Source organism: Myodes glareolus, chromosome X (genome assembly GCF_982192425.1).
Source record: "Myodes glareolus chromosome X, mMyoGla1.1, whole genome shotgun sequence".
NCBI classification, from domain to species: domain Eukaryota; kingdom Metazoa; phylum Chordata; class Mammalia; order Rodentia; family Cricetidae; genus Myodes; species Myodes glareolus.
Genome location: NC_142053.1, coordinates 136,988,002 through 137,007,269, shown reverse-complemented (window position 1 = coordinate 137,007,269; position 19,268 = coordinate 136,988,002). Strand labels below are relative to the sequence as shown.

At 43.5% G+C, this 19,268-nt stretch overlaps 1 long non-coding RNA gene across 4 annotated transcripts; it reads right to left on the bottom strand.

Annotated features, from left to right (window-relative positions):
• Positions 1-375: 375 nt before the first annotated feature.
• On the bottom strand, positions 376-13,685 carry LOC125417948 (uncharacterized). 4 transcript variants are annotated; one of them, XR_015736899.1, is made up of 6 exons: positions 11,584-13,685; positions 4,377-4,567; positions 3,853-4,093; positions 3,612-3,667; positions 1,809-1,914; positions 376-1,713 (listed from the first exon to the last, which is right to left on the bottom strand). It is a non-coding gene; the product is annotated as an uncharacterized LOC125417948 (long non-coding RNA). The 4 variants fall into 4 exon arrangements; XR_015736900.1 differs by lacking the exon at positions 4,377-4,567; XR_015736901.1 differs by lacking the exons at positions 3,853-4,093; positions 4,377-4,567.
• Between the last annotated feature and the right edge of the window lie 5,583 nt (positions 13,686-19,268).

The window sequence follows — 19,268 nt, the reverse complement described above, 5'->3', positions numbered from 1 at the left end:
AATGGATACACACATACATACATACATAGAGAGAGGCTGGGGCTGGAGAGATGGCTCAACCTATTAAAGCTCTTGCCAGATAAACCAGGTGATCTGAGTTTGATCTGGAATCCAAGTAAAGGTAAAAGGAGAGGCTGTTCTTCCAGAGGTCCTGAGTTCAATTCCAAGCAACCACGTGGTGGCTCACAACCATCTGTAATGAGATCTGGTGCCCTCTTCTAGCTGGCATGCAGGCATGCATGCATGCAGGAGAAACACTGTATACATAACCTTTAAAAAAAAAAGTACTATTTCCACCAAGTTGTCCTCTGACTACCACACATGAGACATGGCACACGCACCCCCCAACACACATACATCATACACAAAAATAAATTCTTAGTTTTAAATTTTTTATTTCTTTTTTTTCTGCTGTGAACACTTTTTATTGATATTTATTGAGCTCTACATTTTTCTCAGCTTCCCTCCCTGCCTCTCCCATCTCCCTTCAAACCTTCCCCAAGTTCCCCATGCTCCTAGTTTACTCAGGAGATCTTGCCTTTTTCTACTTTCTACTTCCCATGTAGATTAGATCTATGTAAGTCTCTCTTAGTGTCCTCATTGCTGTCTAAGTTCTCTGGGATTGTGGTTTGGAGGCTGGCTTTCTTTGCTTTGTGTTTAAAAACCACCCATGAGTGAGTACATGTGATAATTGTCTCTCTGGGTCTGGGTTACTTCACTCAAAATAATGCTTTCTAGCTCCATCCATTTGCTTGCAAAATTCAAGATGTCATCATTTTTTCTGCTGTGTAATACTCCATGGTGTAAATGTACCACATTTTCCTTATCCATTCTTCAGTCGAGGGGTATTTAGGTTGTTTCCAGGTTCTGGTTATGACACACAAAGATGCTATGAACATAATTGAGCACATGTCCTTGTGGCACAATTGAACATCCTTTGCATATATACCCAAAAGTGGTATTACTGGGTCTTGAGGAAGGTTGTTTCCTAATTTTCTCCACACTGATATCCAAAGGGGCTGCACCAGCTTGCATTCCCACCAGCAATGCAGGAGTGTTCCCTTTTCCCCACAACCTATCCAGCATACGTTGTCATCAGTGGTTTTGATCTTGGCCATTCTTACAGGTGTAAGATGGAATCTCAGAGTTGTTTTGATTTGCATTTCTCTGATGACTAAGGATGTTGAACATTTCCTTAAGTGTCTTTCAGCCATTTTAGATTCCTCTGTTGAGAGTTCTCTGCTTAGGTCTGTATTCCATTTTTTTATTGGATTATTTGTTCTTTTGATGACCAATTTCTTGAGTTCTTTGTATACTTTGGAGATCAGACCTCTGTCTGATGTGGGGTTGGTGAAGAACTTTTTCCTTTATATAGGCTGTTGTTTTGTCTTGTTCACTGTGTCCTTTACTTTACAGAAGCTTCTCAGTCTCAGGAGGTCCCATTTATTAATTGTTTCTCCCCGTGTCTGTGCTGCTGGGGTTATATTTAGGAAGTGGTTCCCTGTGCCAATGTGTTCACGTGTACTTCCCACTTTCTCTTCTATAAGGTTCAGTGTGGCTGGCTTTATGTTGAGGTCTTTGATCCATTTGGACTTGAATTTTGTGCATGGTGATAGATATGGGTCTATTTTCATTCTTCTACATGTTGATATCCAGTTATGCCAGCACCATTTGTTAAAGATGCTTTCTTTCTTCCATTGCACTGCTGATGACCTCGAGAGGAATCAGAAAGCCATGAACGTTGGCAGGAGTCCCTGAAACAGGACCCAGGGATGGTTTTGCCTCTGCCCCACAGTACCACAAGGTACCTCTGACTGCAGATGGGCCATGCTGCCAATTGGAGGTGGGGCCGGAGTGGGAGTAAGTGGAAGCAGCTGAGCATGCCTTGGCACCCTGCATGGAGTTTCAGAACCCCTGCAGGAGAAAATGAAGGTACTGAATCTTTGCACAGGTTAGACTGCAAAGCCCAGCAATGCCAGGGATCTCTCCCACTATTCAGTCAGTAGATTGTATTTTCTTTTTGTCTATAAGGAGAAGCATTTGATTCCAGTTTACTTGTAAGACTGAAGTCAGCTTGCCCCTTAATTGGAAGCTGTTATTCATTGTGTATATGAAATGAGAGAAAGCTTGGAAGAATATAAACAGGAAATGGTTTTCATAAAAGTGAAACGAGCTGCTAAGTGAACGCAGCCAACCCAGAAAAGCTCACAACAAGTCCAAGGACAGGACATTCTCGAAATGGCAAGACTATAGAGACAAAAAGGATAAAGGACTGAGTGGGAGTGATGTCGCATGCCTAGAATCCAAATGTTGGGAGGCAGAGACAGGAGACTTTGAAACTCAAGGTCAACCTTGGCTTCATAGTAAGTTTGAAGGTGGCCTGGTTTACATAGTGAGACTCTATCTCAAAAACAATACACAGCCAGAAATGTCGGTACACACCTTTAATCCCAGCACTCAAGAGGCAGAGGCAGGCAGAGCTCAGTGAGTTCGAGGCCAGCCTGGTCTACAGAGCAAGTTCCAGGACAGCCAGGGCTACAGAGAGAAAACCCTGTCTTGGAAAACACACACACACACACACACACACACACACACACACACACACACACACACAGAGAGAGAGAGAGAGAGAGAGACAGAGACAGAGACAGAGACAGAGACACAGAGAGAGAGACAGAGAGAGAGAGAATATCAAACACCGTTTGATTAAAGCACACGGCCCCTACTCCGTTTCATGATGAAGACCCAAATTTGTCTGGATACGCACAAAGTACACCACCAGTTGGAAAAACAATATAAGCGCTGGATTTGAGCGACTATGAAATGACGATATGGGTCAAATTCTAGTAACCAAAGTCCCTCTGTGGTGGGGGCTGCTGCCGTGCTAAGAGCTGATGGAAATCTCTACCTCAGGCTGACTTTCCCTGCAAAGCGACATTAACTCTAAAAATAATCAACAGGAAAAGGAGGAAGCCAGCTTGGCTTGAAGGATACATGGGGAGCAGAACCTGCCTCACAGGAATTTGAAGCTGGTTGAACCAGAGAAGGAGTCACAGGTCTGGGTTGAGGTATCTGAATTATTGAGGATAATGGAAGGAGGCTACAGTGGAGCCTGTCTCTTTCTTTCCCACATATTCCTGCCTCAGTCCCAAATGTCTCTCCTCACACATTAGACCTGACTCTTACCGGACAATGTCTTTTTCTTCCCGTCTCCCAGGTTCAAATCCTGAGCAAGGCAACATCAGTAGCCCTGAGCTTTAGGATACCGATCTGTCTCTGCTTCCATGAGGGTAGAAACCGGAGCTGAGACCAGGGACCCAGGGAAGTGACCATCTCTAGGGTGTAGGGGGCTGGGGGCTTGCAGGAGTGCCATGTGGTAGCTGCAGGCCCAACTCTGCCCTGCTTTCCAGACTTGCAACCTGTGTTCTCCTATGTCTTCTCTCCGACGGCAGGGAGATAAGATGGAACAGAGGAGCTCCTGGCCAGCAGGCCTCCCAGCTCACTCTTATGTAGGAAGCACCAAGCCAGAGGCTCCTCCCTCCCTCCCCCCCTTTCTCACCCTGCAGCAGTTTCTTCTTTATTGTATATACAGAGCCGAAAAGGAGTTTTACCCGTATTTTTGCTCAGGTTTCCTTCCCCCCGGACTTCAGAACCAGAGCACGTGCCCCTGTGGAGAAGCATCTTATGTGACAGAGGGCAGACCAGGATGTCCATTCCGAGGCTACCAGGCCTACTCTGCTCTCCTCCTCCCCTTCTTCTTCCAGCCCGCCATGCCCCTCTCCCTCCACTCCAGGCTTCTGGAAGGAAAGGATGCCTTCATAGTGGCTTTGAAGCCTGAAAACTCAATCCAACCTTTGCACACACTGCAAAGAGATTGGATCCACCGGATGTTGACACTTGGGTTCTCCATGGGCTTCTCACGGAGGGGCAGGGGTACTGCCTCTTTGAGAAGTGCCCTTCAGTTCGTAGCTGCACATGGGGCATCCCCACTTCCACTGCGGACCATTTCCAGTCAGCAGTGATGGAAGCCCAGAGGAGAGGCACCTGCAAGGGTCAGAGGATGCCTTTCCTCGACTCCACATCGACCGGGTCCCTGTGTAGAAAGAACGCAGAGTTGTCCCAGGATGATCTGATCTGGCCACTAGGAGGTTTTTTCCCCACCCCGAGGGGTGAGGTAGAATTAGTAATTCAAGCATACACTCTTTCTCTAAGGTCTCAGGGAGAAAAGCTCTTGTTCTTCAGGCAGAATACTATCATTATCCTTCAGGCAGCTCTGGGATTTGCACGGTGAGCAACCTGAACAGGCCCATGATAAGATGAGCTAGGGTAGGGCAAAGTGTCACCATTCAAGCTGAGACTTTTTAACACATACATACCTCAACCCAGCCATGGACACCTGGAACTGGAGGCTGGAGGTTCCCTCCCTGTTGGGAAACTGCCTGGTCAGGATGTGGGACGACCTTAAGTCATGTTTTCAGATGTATAAGGCAGGTCAAGCTCTCCATGGTTACTCTCGGGTCACTAATGCTGGTTAATTTTTTGACAAGTTGACACACGTTGAAGGCATCTTGAAAACAGAGACTGCTCTTTCATTTCCTGGCAGCTCACACTCAAATAATCACACAGAAACTCTATGAATTACAATACTGTTTTGCCAATAGTTTAAGTGTATTTCTAGCTAGGTCTTACATCTTAAATTAACCAATTTGTATTAATCTATATATTACCACAAGGTTGTGCATATTCTGTAGGTCTTTGAAGTGTTGAAGATTATCTAACTAAAATATATCTCTGTATATGTAGAAAACCTAATTAACATGACTAAAAGTTTGATTATTATAGATGACTCTCTATTAACCTGTATTTCTTAATTATACATTACATTTTTAAATGAATTGTATAAACATAATACCTTAAACAGGAGCAGAAATATACATATAACAAAATTGGCCTTAAATTTGTATCAATAAACTAAAGTCCATATCAATGTAAAGTATTCATTCCTATATCATATTCCACTTTAAATGAAAACAAACTTTTATAAATAATCATTTTTGAGAATTTGGGCATTGTTTTCTCAAAACTACTTCCTGCTATTTGTTGGGCAAAGTATTTTTAGGGTCCATGGAGAACTTTTGAGGGGGTCTTTGGTGTAGGAGGGTCTTCTTTCTATGTGTTGCTTTCATTGGTTGAATAAAGAGACTGCCTTGGCTTTTTGATAGGGCAGAAAATTAGGTAGGTGGAGCAGACAGAACAGGATGCTGGGAAGAAGAGTAGAGTCAGGCAGATGCCATGATTCTCCAACCCGAGACAGATGTAGGTTAGACACTTGCCGGTAAGCCACAATCACATGGTGATACACAGATTTAATAGAAAAGGGTTAATCAAGATGTGAGAGTTAGTCAATAAGAGGCTAGAAATAATGGGCCAGGCAGTGTTTAAATGAATACAGTTTCTGTGTAATTATTTTGGGGTTAAACTAGCCGGGCAGATGGGAGCCGGGTGGGACACATCCCACCGCTCCTCGTTAGAGCAGGTCTTGGTCCATCAAACCACATTAGTCTGGAAAGAATCCACACATTCCCATCCTCTGTGGAAACAAAAGCAGAACCTCTTTTCCAAAGTAACATATCCTCAGACTCAAATTTTGAAGTCAAGATATCTTTAAAACACATATGTTGGTTTAGCTTGGCAGCCCCCAGAATCAAATGTCTCTGTAGTCAAAAAATTCAAAGAAAACATAATAATATGCGTAATCCAGACTCTTTGTATTTTTCATCTTTACATTACTTATTTTTCTTTACTCCTTTATATGACTGACTGTACTCTTTGTACTCTTTTATATTACTTTTACTGTCTCTTTAAAGACTTTGTTTTTTTCCTTTCTTTCTTTTCTTTTTTTGTTTTTTGTTTGTTTGTTTGTTTGTTTTTGTTTTTGTTTTTTGAGACAGGGTTTCTCTGTGGCCTTGCAGACCAGGCTGGTCTCAAACTCTTAGAGATCTGCCTGCCTCTGCTTTCCAAGTGCTCTGATTAAAGGTGTGTATCACCACTGCCCGTCTTTGTTTTTTTTTTCTTTTTATAACCATCTACACTCTTTTTCCTCTCTCTCCCAAGCCTACATACATTTTTTTAAACACACTCTGACCTGTTCAAAAATTTACTTCTGTCTGAATCCATCTTTATTGTGTATCTGTAATCATTTTCTGGTCAGAAGCACTTTTAAAATGGTAAGCAACTTGGTCACAGCAGCCCTGAATGCTGACTCCACCTCTCTTGATCTTTCAATATGGCAGAGGTATTTTTACTGCCAATTCTGTGATTCATGCTCATTGCCCCAGCTTCAGGGACACAGCAGATCTATGTATGTCACATTAATCAATGGGTAGCACTCTGCTCACAAACCCCATTCAAATGCTCCATAACATAAACTTCCAAAAGAGCCAGAGCCATTCATTCATGCTGCCAGTATGAACCAGGAAGCTGTTTCTTATATTTTTGGTTGTGAGCCTAGCCTTTAATGGCTGAGCCATCCCTCTAGGCCTGGAAGCTGTTTCTTAAAGAAACCCTGCCTCTGCTCATTGCCAGAAAACAGAGCCTATGTGAAAAAAAATGTAGTTACCAAGAACCTCCAATTGACTCTCATTTTTGTGGATCTGGAAGCCCTTTAAGATTTTTGAGGTTTTATGTGGATATACATATGTTTGGATGCCATTTTGTAAACAGAGACTGCTCTTTTGTTTCCAGGCCACTCAGACCTGAATAATCACACAGAAACTATATTAATTACAATATGTTTTGCCAATGCTTAAGCATATTTCTAGTTAGCTCTTTGTCTTAAATTAACCAATTTCTATTCACCTATGTATCACCACAAGGCTTTAGCCTACCAGTATAGCTCCAGCCAGTGTCTGTCTCCTTTGGCAGCTACATGGCATCTCTCTGACTGTCATATATATATATATATATATATATATATATATATATATATATATATATATATCTTCCAGCCTGGCTATATTCTGCCCTGCCATAGGCCAAGCAGCTTTATTCATTAGCCAATAGAAGCAACACATATACAGAAGGACTTCCCACATCAGTGTCTGATCCACAAGTACAGGGTAGGGAGCTTGGAATGGCATGACCGTTTGAAACCTCAAAGCCCACCCCCAGTGACACACCTCCTCAAACAAGGTCATACATGCTAACTCTTCTCAAATAGGAGAATTGTCTGTATTCTGTCAATCATATTTTAAATAAATGCTGATTAGCCAGGAAGAAAGTATAGGAGGGAAAACCAGACAGGAAGTAGAGATGGAGCAAAGAGAATGGGAGTATTCTGGGAAGCAGGAAGCTCCCTCCATCATTCCTGCCCAGACCACCAAAAGCAAGATGTAAACTGTCCTGCTGAGAAAGGTACTGAGCCATGTGGCTAACATAGATAAAAATAATGGGCTAACGTAAGTTATAAGAGCTAATAAGTAGCCTGAGCTAATGGGCCAATCAGTTTATAATCTTATGGAGTCCTCTGTGTGATTTTTCGTTGGGGCATGCCAGCTGTGGGGTACCAGGTGGGACATAAACTCCAACAAACCAGTCTTCATGTTACAACCAAGTATTGGACAGCATTCTCATTCAATCCACCACACAGTGGGTGGAACTGAGCATCTGGGGCATGCTAGGCAAGTGTTCTCCCAATGACCCACACTCCAGTTTCTGGAGATTTTTATTATATTATTTTGTTTTGTTCTTATTATGTTTTGTTTATTGAGACAGGGTCTCATGTTTCCCATGCTGGCTTCATGTAGCTGAGGATAACTTTGAAAATTATCAAAGTTCTTCTTTGATAAAGAAGAAAAAACTTCTTCTTTATCTCCTTCTCCTCTTCCTCTTTTTATTTTGAGACAGGGTTTCACTGTGTAATCCTGTGATGGTGGAAGTCATAAATAATTCCACACTAGTTCAGAATTACGTACAATAAAGGGTTATTTATTTAATGAAGACTTACAGATCACTGTCCTAAATCACAATTCTCTGCACAAATGGGGAACAGGAACAAAGTTTAGCAGCCAGAAGAGAGAGCCAGAAGCAAGAGAGCAAGTACATGCATTTATAGTATAAGAGACCATGCCCAAGTGGACTGGTATCTTAAAGGCTATTGGCTGAAGGAACAGAAGGAGCTCCCACAACAACCCTGGCTGTCCTGGAACTTACTTTCTAGACCAGACTGGCCTCAAACTCAGAGATCTGCCTACCTCTGCCTCTTGAGTGTTGGGATTAAAGGTGTGTGCCACCACACCCAGCCTTGAACTTCTTTCGTTTTTGGTTTTTTGAGACAGGGTTTCTCTGTATAACAGTCCTAGCTGTCCTGGAACTCACTCTGTAGACTAGGGTGGTTTTGAACTCAGAGATCCACCTGCCTCTGCCTTCTGTGTCCTGGGATTAAAGGTTAGTGTCACCACTGTCTGGCTTTTAAGTTGTTTTTAATGTTTGTGTGTGTGCTTATACATGTATATGCACCTGAGTATGTGTATGAGTTTGTGTTTATGTATGTATCAATATGTGTAGGGGACAAGTAGAAAGCAGAGGATGATTGGGGGTCTTATTCATTCACTCTCTACTTTTACTTTTTTGTTCATTTGTTTTTGTGGGGTTATTTGTGGCATTTGGGGGGTTGTTTTCTGATTATTTTTTTGACATAGGGTTTCTCTATGTAGTCCTGGCTGTTCTGGAACTCAGTCTAGACCATGCTGGCCTCATACTCAGAGATCCCCATGCCACTGCCTCCCTAGTACTGGGTTCAAAGGCATATGTTGCCACGAGGCTGTTTCTTTGTTTTTTAATTGATTTATTTTACATGTGTGGATGTTTTGCCTACATGTGTGTCTGTACACCACATGCATGCAGTGCCTGAGAAGACCAGAAGAGGGCAGTGGATTCACAAAAACTGGAGTTCAGTTGTGAACAGCCATGTTGGTGTTATGAATTGAGCCTAGGTCCGTTGTTGTTGTTGTTAGTGTTTTGGTTTTTGAGACAGGATTTCTCTGTGTAGCCTTGGTTGTCCTGGAAATCACTCTGTAGAGCAGGCTGGCCTTGAACTCAGAGGCTGCCTCTGCCTCCCAAGTGCTGGGATTAAAGAAAGGTGTGTGCTGCCACCACCCAGCTGAGCCTAGATCTTTTGCAAAAGCAGCCAGTGCTCTTAACTGTTGTGCAATCTCTCCCACTCTCTACTTCACTCTTTGAGACAGTGTTTCTCACTGAACCTAGAGCTCATCAATTAGGTAACCTGGCTGGCCAGTGAGCCCCAGGGCTCCTCCTATGTTTACCTCCCCAAAACTGAGATTATAAACATGCACCATGATGCCTAGCTTTTCCTATGAGTGATTAAACTTAAGTTCTCGTGCTTTTGAGACAAACAGTATACTAGCTTGAGCTCTCTGTAGCTCCTGACCTTGAATTTCTGATCCTCCTGCCTTCACAAATTGGTATTACAAGTGTAGGCCACCGCATCTGGTTTCTGGGGTGCTGGGGATTGAATCCAGGGACAGGGCTTTGTTTATGCTAAGCCAGTCACTCTACCAACTGAGTTACAGCCCTGTTTTGACTGGGATCCCAGTGGAGATGGCAGGATAGCCTCACTGGGTATCAGGTTATCAGTAAGGACCCAGGTGTTCTCTCCAGTGACAGACACACTCTGAACTTCCTTATATAGAAACCAGACTTTTTTAAGAGAATCCAAGCTGAAGGATCAAGCTTCCTGCTGATGGGGTTCCCTTTTACTGACTACAGGAAATCAGCCCAGCCTGGGGAGGAAAACCAAAAAAATATCAGGTCTATACAGTAGGAATTGGAAGGGAAGCATATTGCAGAGGGTACACAAAGCAAGATCAAAGGCATTTGCAGCCTTTGGACAATCGCTTTTTTCCATCATTACTGGTTTTTTTTTTTTGTTGTTTGTTTGTTTATTTTTACAAAAACATTATGTGGTCAGGCAGTGGCAGCACATACCTTTAATCCCAGCATTTGGGAGACAGAGGCAGGTGGATCTCTGTGAGTTTAAGGTCAGCCTGGTCTTCAGAACAAGTTCCAGGACTGCCAGGGTCATTACAAAAAAACCGTCTTGAAAAAACCCAAACAAATGTTATGTGTGTAGGAGTTTTACCTAATTGCATGTCTGTACACCAGGTACAGTGATTGTGGAGGCCAGAAAAGGGTGTCTGATGTGAGTTATTTGTACACTGTGTGAAGTTATATTGCTGTGATTGGTCTAATAAAGAGCTGAACAGTCAATAGCTAGGCAGGAGGTATAGGTGGGGCTTCCAGACAGAGAGAGGAAAGAGAAGATAATCAGGAGATGCAAGAGACACCAGAATACATGGAAGAAGCAGGATGGGCAGTACATGACAGAATGTAGATTGATAGAAATGGGTTAATTTAAGTTGTAAGAACTAGTTAAGCCAGGTGATGGTGGCACACGCCTTTAATCCCAGCACTCAGAAGGCAGAAGCAGGTGGATCTCTGTGAGTTTGGGGCCAACCAAATCTATAGAGCAAGTTCTAGAACGGGTTCCAAAGCTACAGAGAAACCTTGTCTTGAAAAAAATAGTTAAAAACAAGTCTAAGCTACAGTTGAACTTTCAAATTTAATAATAAGTCTCTGTGTTGTTATTTGTGAGCTGGTGGCCCAAAGGAAAGTCCCATTATAGTTGTCAGGACCCCTGAAACTGGAGTTAGCTGTGAGCTACCATGTGGGTGCTGGGAATTGAACACAGATCCTTTGGAAGAGTAATCAGTGCAACTGCTGAGCCATCCCTCCAGCCTTTACATGACTTTTTAGAATAGCATTGGCTTCTCAGCAATATTGAAGAGAAGGTACACAGAGTTCCCACAGATCTATCTAGATGTTTTTCTCATATGCATGGTCTCCCCATTATCAGCATCTCCCACCAGGGAAGTGCATTTGCTGCCATCCACAAGGATCCCCCTACACATGGTTCTCACAATCCCCAGTCCTCATCTGGACTCACTCACTATCAACCGTGTACACTCTGGAGTTAGATAAGCTTATGTGCAATTTATCTGCCATTATAATATCATCCAGAATAGCCTTATAGGAGGACCAAGGCTGGCCCAGTGATAGAGTGCTTGTCTGTCATGGACAAAGCCCTAAGTTCAACAAACCCTAGCACCACTAGAAAATAAAGTGCAGAATGCTTCACAGTGCCTGTGTGTGTTCCTATAAATGGAAGCCCAAGGACAGACTCCGATGTTGCACTGTCTATTTGGTCAAAAGTGAGACCCCAGCCCTCTGATACCCCTATACCCAAAGAGGCTGGAATGTAATATTGAGTGGGTACTGTCACTCCCAGCCTGCCAAGCGCTGACCCCACAGGGTATTTAAGCTTGCGCCAGAAAAAGGAACAGTGGTTTTGGGTTTGCCTGTGTGCTCCCTCTGTCTTCCCCTCGCCATGCTCTCCCAGTCACCTGGTCACTGAAGGTCGCATTTGCCTTTTGCTGTTTAACGTAGGGCCTGCCAGACTCCAGAAGAACCTTGTGAACTAAAAAATCTGTAGGAAGACAAGCCTACCTTGACCTCAGCAGCTAGGCTGTTGAGTCCAGTGATTCCGTCCACGTCAGGAGATCTTCAGTTTAGATGAAAGGCAGTATTGCTCGGTGGTCAGCGCTTGGCAGTTGAAGCAAACTGCAGATGGGCGTTGTTTCGTGTCCATTTGTCTTCTGTCTTCTTTGGAGGAAGTAGGGTGCTGCTGCTAGGAGCCAACCTATCTCTTTTTGTTATTAAAAGTTTTTTAATAATCAAATATTTAAATGCTATATTCCCTAGATCTCTGAGCAGTAGAGGGCTATTTATTAGGTGTAATTACAGTATAGAATCTTCCTGGAGAGCTGGGTGCAAGCTTGACTGTACTGGCTCTTAACTTAGCAGGTAAGATTTACACTCTTGTGAAAAGACAGAAAGAAGAAAAAAACTGCTTGCAATACAAGGTTAATGGCAGAACTGACAATAGTAGAGAACATCTTAATATATTTTAAATGAGGGTTGGATTAAATATAAAGTAATTTTGTAAGAGACTTAAAAGTACATACCAGTTTAAAACATGAGACATTGTCTTTGTAGTCTGAAATGAGATGCAATGAACAGACAATTATAACATTAAGCATAGGTCCATTTAACTTACATGTCTAAACACACACAGAGAGTAAACAGGAATTGGGTGAAGTGGATACTTTTGGTGGGCCCTACCAAAGGCATGTCACTGTGCAAAACACACATGCAACAGAGTCAGCAAGAGGAGTTTAGAGACAAACACATAAGTGAACTGGGGGACCAGGCAGAGTATAAAGATGGCAGGATTTGGTTACCTGACCTGGCTCTCAGTTAAGATGACAGTGAAGTCACCTGACCACAGTCAAAATGGCAGAGGTCACATGTTGTATGGAAAATCCACAGTTTTTGAGCTGCAGGGATTTTAAGGATTTTAAGATAATAAGACAGACCTAGAGGCGTGATCTGCCCTGTGACTGAGCCACCATGCCACAAGCGGCAGCAGGGAGCAAAAGGCTGGAATTGAAAAAAGCCGCCTCATGGATCCGACCGATCTTGTTGGCAGCAGTAGCGGTGGCAGGTACAGTTTGAGGAAACTCCTTCCATTTGCCTGTGCACTGACAGTAGTTAGAAAGCTCCTGTAAAGGTGGAGTCACCGGGATACCAGCCAAGTGAGGGGAGGAGCTGAAGAAGTAGGGCATTAAGGCCTGGGGTTTTAGGGCCTCCCTGGGGGAGGCTGAATTGATGGACATGGATAGCTTGCTACCCATAGCTGAAACTGTGAAAACCCACCGAAAGGCCTCCATGCAGCCTTTACAAAAACAAAAACAAGCAACACAGTGGGGGGAGGGGGGGAGAAAAGAAAAGAAGAGGAGAGGAGAGGAGAGGAGAGGAGAGAAAAGAAAAGAGAAACAGAAAGAGAAAGAAAAATGACGAACCCTAGGCTCCCAATCAAATGCGCTGCACAGAGTGTGCAGTGCTAGCGTGGGAGGACTGACCCCAGGTCACTCTGGTCACAGTTTTAGCTAAGGGAAGTAATCCACAGATGAATGTCAGCAAAGGGCTCAACCATAGCAGAATGGGGGAAATTCACTAATCGAAGCCAGTGGTGTGTGGAGAAATTACGCTAAGACATATGGAACACATGGTTGTTGTGGAAAAAATACCTGGTTCTGGAGAGGAGCTTAGGGCAGGAGAGCCTCCCGAGTCTCACAGCACCAAATGTAATGGATCAATTAAAATGCTGCAGATCCCTGAGTAGCTGCAGTGGCAGAAACACTGCAGGTCTCCAAGCAGTGGCAGGCAGTGGGCCATGTGGTGGCAGATACAGGGCAGCGGGTCCTGAAAGCAGACAGTCCCAGGCAGAGACAACACACAAGATCACACTGCAGGTCTCCAAAGGTGGCTGGTTCCGGGCAGCAAGCGACATGGTGGTGGCCGGCAAGAGACAGAAGGATAGACACGCCATGCAGAGTGAGGTTGGATATTTGTTTAGTGGGTTACGGAAGTATGGAAGGGAAGGGGGAGAAGGAGAAGAACAGAGAGAGAGAGAAGAGAGAGAGAGAGAGACAGAAGCTGCTTCTTCTAGAGGGAGATGGAAAAGGAAGAGACTCAGGCTGCAAGCAGGAAGGAAAATCTGCCTGTCTCAGCAGATTGGGGAGGGAATGGATGTGACTTGTCTCTTAAAGAGATAGGACAGACTATTACACACATAAATACAAATCTGTTTAGGGATGAATTCCCCATCTCTCTCTTTTTTGTTTTGTTTTGTTTTGTTTTTTGAGACAGGGTTTTTCTGTGTAGCTTTGGAGCCTGTCCTGGAACTAGCTCTGTAGACCAGGCTTGTCTTTGAAGCAGAGAGATCTGCCTGCCTCTGCTTCTCCGAGTCCTGGGATCAATGGCATGCACCACCACCGCCCGGCTGAGTTCTCAGTCTCTCATTCCCAGCTCTCTGTCAGTTATGTATCCCTGCATTGACTGCTATCTACTGCACAAAGAAGTTTCTCTGGCTAAGGCTGAGAGAGAGCAGCCCAGGTCTGCATAGGTGGGATAGTTGGTTCCCAGTCACTACCCCATACTACAGTAGACAGTTGATAGAGGAAGCAAGAATATGTTTTAATTATTTATTTCAAATGAATGAGTGTATTAGTGTTCTGTTTGTACATATATTTATATCCAGAGAGGCCAGAAGATGGTGCTGGATTCTCAGCAACTGGAGTTACTGATGGTTGTAAGCTGCAATGTGGTGTCAGAAATGGAACCTGGGTTCCCTGAAAAAACAAGTGCTCTAAAATACTTGTGTCATCTCTTCAGCTATGCAAAGCATACTTTATGGAGGATGTAGCCACTGAAAAGTGTTCCACATTCCAGGAGACAACCGTACATCCATGCACATATGGGAAACACTAACTGGACTTAGTGTGTCATCAAAAAACAAAAGGAAGACATGAAGTTGGGAGACAATGTACATGAGAAGGCATTTGGAAAAAGGAAATAGGGTTAAATATGATCAAATTTCATTGTATGTATGTATGAAATTCTCAAAAATAATGGAAAAAAATAATGATAGATAGGGCTGGTAAGAAGATACTTGACACTAAGCCTGACAACCTGAATTTGAACCCCAGTACCTACAGAGTCCTTTTGTTTACAAATGCACACATTGATTTCCTTCCTTTTCATTGTTTAAAATTTGTTATTATTGCTGGGTGGTGGTGGCACACATCATTAATCCCAGCACTGGGGAGGTAGAGACAAGAGGATCTCTGTGAGTTCAAGGCCAACCTGCTCTTTAGAATGAGTTCCAGGACAGGCTCCAAAGCTACAGAGAAACCCTATCTCGAAAATAAAATAAAATAAAATAATTGTTATTAATTTTTAAAATTTATTTAACTTTATTTATTTTATTTTATGTGCATTGATGTGAAAGTGTCGGATCCCCTGGAACTGGAGTTACAGACTTGTACCTGCTCGCTTGATTTGGGAAATAACCAGGCCAGCTTAAAGATAAACAATTGTATTTTTAATTGTTATAAGGGGAAACTCACACCACAAGAATGGGAAGTTCGAGTTCCACTGTGTCCGGTGGGAATTACCCAGAGAGAACATGCACCTGGTCTGTCCCAGTTTTCTTCCTGGGCTCCAGGTAGCCACGCCTTAACTAGGCTCCACTTCTTCTTTTTTTAAATTTATCTATACAATATTACAATACATATCTATACAGTATTACAATATATACAATATTCAGCCTGCATGTAACCCTTTGGGCCAGAAGGGGGCACCAGATCTCATTACAGATGGTTGTGAGCCACCATGTGGTTGCTGGGAATTGAACTCAGGACCTCTGGAAGAGCAGCCAGTGCCCTTATCCTCTGAGCCATCTCACCAGCCCTAGGCTCCACTTCTTAAAGGTGATTGGTTAACAGAGCTTCTCCCATCACTAGACAGTTATGAGCTGCCATATGGGTGCTGGGAATTGAACCTGAGTTTTCTAGAAAAGCAACCAGTGCTCTTTAACCACTGGGCCATCTCTCTAACCCTACTATTATTGTTGTTATTAGCATATATACGTGATTTGGAGATGGGGTGCATATGCCACAGTATATGTATGGAGGTCAGAGAACAGCTGGTAGCAGCCCACATAAAAGGACATGGAAGAAGGAAACTTTTGCTTTTTTCCTGTTTGTATTTACTTTTGCTCACTTTGAAGAGTCCAAGAATAAGAAAATATAAATGTAGATTCCAAAAATAAAAATGTAAAAATAAAGATATATAAAGTTATAAGTCTAGAAAAATGAGAACAGACTATCAGCAGCTTTCCCAGCAGATCAAGGATCAGTCATTCACAGTGAGCTATTTTTTCAGATGCCTGGGAAACCTCCATCAGCTTAGATCATTTCATTTTACAACTGGCTGTTTTATTTACAAGGCCAGAGCTTCTCCCTGCTCTGGGAGTAGTGTCCTGGCCGTCCTTGATGAACGACAGATGTGAACTGAGTTAACCTTTAGGAGACAGGGATATGTGACCTCTGGGTTAGACATTGTCTCTGTTATGGAAAACTGGCGCCACCAGAGGAGAGGCATAAGACTCCAGTTTACACCCGGAGGTACCAGGAGACAGTGGACAAATACAAGGGTTTAATTAATGAGCTCTGATAATGGAGGTTGTAAAGTATGGCAGTCAGTATCTGAGTTTTACCTTGAGATAATGTGAAAAGCTTTCTACTATCTCCTAAGTTCTCAGCCTAAGAACCAGTTAATTCTAATTTATTAACCTTCTAGTGTTACTAGCAGTCCCTTTTCTGACTAATTGCTAAAGATATCTGTTTTCTCGCAATTAGTGACTTTCGTTGTAATCTCACCTGAAACATATTTCACGATAACTGCCTAGTTATCCACTGACGTTAGAACTCGCTCCCCTCCTTAGGGTCTATGTTAATTGATCCACGAGCTCAGGGCAACATCATAAAAATTACTTTGTTCAGACCTAATGCTTGGTGCCCCTACTATAAAAAGTGGGTTCAAAAACCGGCCTTTTGCCACAGCCTAATAAATACCATCTCTGGCTGTGGTCTCAGCCAGCTGATAAGCTTCTGTGCCCCGCGTTGTTTTTTTAAAAAATATTTATTTATTTATTATGTGTACAATATTCTGTCTGTGTGTATGTCTGCAGGCCAGAAGAGGGCACCAGACCTCATTACAGATGGTTGTGAGCCACCATGTGGTTGCCGGGAATTGAACTCAGGACTGTTGGAAGAGCAGGCAATGTTCTTAACCACTGAGCCATCTCTCCAGCCCCTGTTTTATTTATTTATTTATTTATTTATTTATTTATTTATTATTTTTAAGTTTTCTTCTGGTTTTCCTAGGATCTGATTTCTGGAATAAAGTTTGCTTCTGGTTTATTAGACTTGGTGGTGTTCTCATCTTTGCACGACTCCCCTGGACCCAACAACTTTTGCTGGTAATTTCTTTTTTTCTTTTCTTTTTCTTTCTTTCTTTCTTTCTTTCTTTTTTTTTCTTTTGGGTTTTTTGTTTGTTTGTTTGTTTGTTTTTGGGGTTTTGTTTGTTTGTTTGTTTTTCGAGGCAGAGTTTCTCTGTAGCTTTGGAGACTGTCCTAGAACTAGCTCTTGTAGACCAGGCTGGCCTTGAACTCACAGATATTCGCCTGCCTCTGCTTCCAACAATTGCTGTGTGATTAAAGGTTTGTGCCACCACTGCCTGGCTTCCCTGGTAATTTCATCTATCCTGATGCTAAGGCCTAGAATGTTTCACCCTCCTCCTGCCTCAGACTGTCACCATCCTCATTGCAAAAACAGGGTCCCTGACATACTTTACAGACACAGGATCAGGCCCCATTCTGCAAAGTGTAGTACCTGGGCCAGCACCCCAGACGTAGTTGATTGCTCCCCCTGTGGCAGCTGAGATTATACCCAATATAACAAAACATCTTCCCCCTAATTGTTTAATATTTGTTTAATGAATCCCCCTTTAACTGGGCCCCATCTCCTCAGGGTTTAGAAACCACCTACCAGGAGCCAGCCACCAAGGACACTCTTCCGTCTGAACAAGTTTCCTTTCTTTTGTTTGTTGTTTTGGCTTATTTTTGTGACACAGGGTCTATGTATCTCGAACTCAGTTTCCTCCTGCCTCAGCCTCCCAAGGGCTGGACAAATATCCTACTGTGCAGTCCTCCACTGTCCTTCCTCTCCCTAGCTTTCTCCAAGCCTCTGTCATTATGGAGAGAGGGCTTCAATGTCAATAAAGGAGTGGTCACCTCATAAGTTCCTGGACAAAGTGTTCATAGTAAAGGCCAACCTTGTAGTCATTGGCTCATGTAGCCATCAGCCCACAAATCCAGGTAAGTGACACAGGGGGACTGCAGGTGTCATTACTAGAGGTAGGCAGTAGGCTCTTGAAGACCATCGTAGCCAGGCAAGATGTGTCAAAGGAACTCCCAGGAGGACCAGGGAACTGACCTGGAGGCACAGATGCTGGCTAAGCAGGAGTGTGACAGTGCCTGTGACACTGACCGTGTATTCCCCAGGTGACACTAACCCCCAGTCTCAGGCATGGTGAGAGCTCCTCCAGCACATAGTGGCGTCTGAGAAATTGCTACGAGCCTGAGGAGAATGGCTACATTCTGAGTATAGGACAGAAGTAAATGATTAAAGCCCTTGGGGGCCTGGGATGTGGTTCGGTTGGTAGAGTGCTTGTGAAGCCCTGAGGTACTTGCCCCCCACCCCCCACCACGCCCAGCATGAGTCAGGCAGCACTCAGGAGGTGTAGGCAGAAGGACCACTACAGGTTTGAGGCTAGCCTGGTCTACATATTGAGTTCAAGTCCAGCCAGGACTGCATAGTGGGATCCTGTCTCAGTATTGTACAGGATTGTCTTCTGAGCCAAACTGCCACCATCTTCATCAGATCAGCTGGGTTTGTTGAAAACTGTCGTAGTTCCCTCACAAGAAGGGCAGGTAGAGCTATAAGGCCCTCACTCTGGTAGCCACTCCTCCTAACCAGTTGTATGCAATTCTGCCCTAATTGCATAGTGGCCTCTGGAAGGGGTAGAGGATGTAGGCAGGGAAAGACTAGAGGAGGGGCTGCCATCTACATGGCCATGATGGAGTCATCATCCATATTGAATGCAGACCTTCCATTGTGACTGTCTGTAACCCCTCACCTGCTGCTCTGTAAGTAAGCCTAATAAATTCACTGATTCCCAGGATGGGCTTTGGTGGAATCCTACATCAGCTTGTACTTGGGAACCTAGAAGGAGGGGTAGATGTTGTTTTTGTCTCCCTCAAGGAAGGAACGCTAACAACCCACAAAAGAAAAAAAAATAGTGCTGACAATATGGATTTAAACATTAAAGCTGCACCTCAATGTTTTTATACTCAAAAATATACCTTGCTCTGTCAGCTAAACTTGGTTAATTTAAGAGTCACCCAGGTGATACTGGTTATAAAGACATAAAGGGATCAAAGGAAACAGCTGAGGTTTACAAATATATGGCCCAAAGAATGTGCAGTTGCAAAGATAGACTTTAGTAGTTTTAGAAATGCCAGGGCCAGGTTGATAGTCACCAGAAGCACCAGCTACAGTGAAATAGAGCAATCTAAGATCTCACAGACAGGCTATGTATATGCTCTCAAAGGTAGGGCCAAAGAGGCACTTTATTTTTCATAATGCCGGAAGACATTTAAGAGA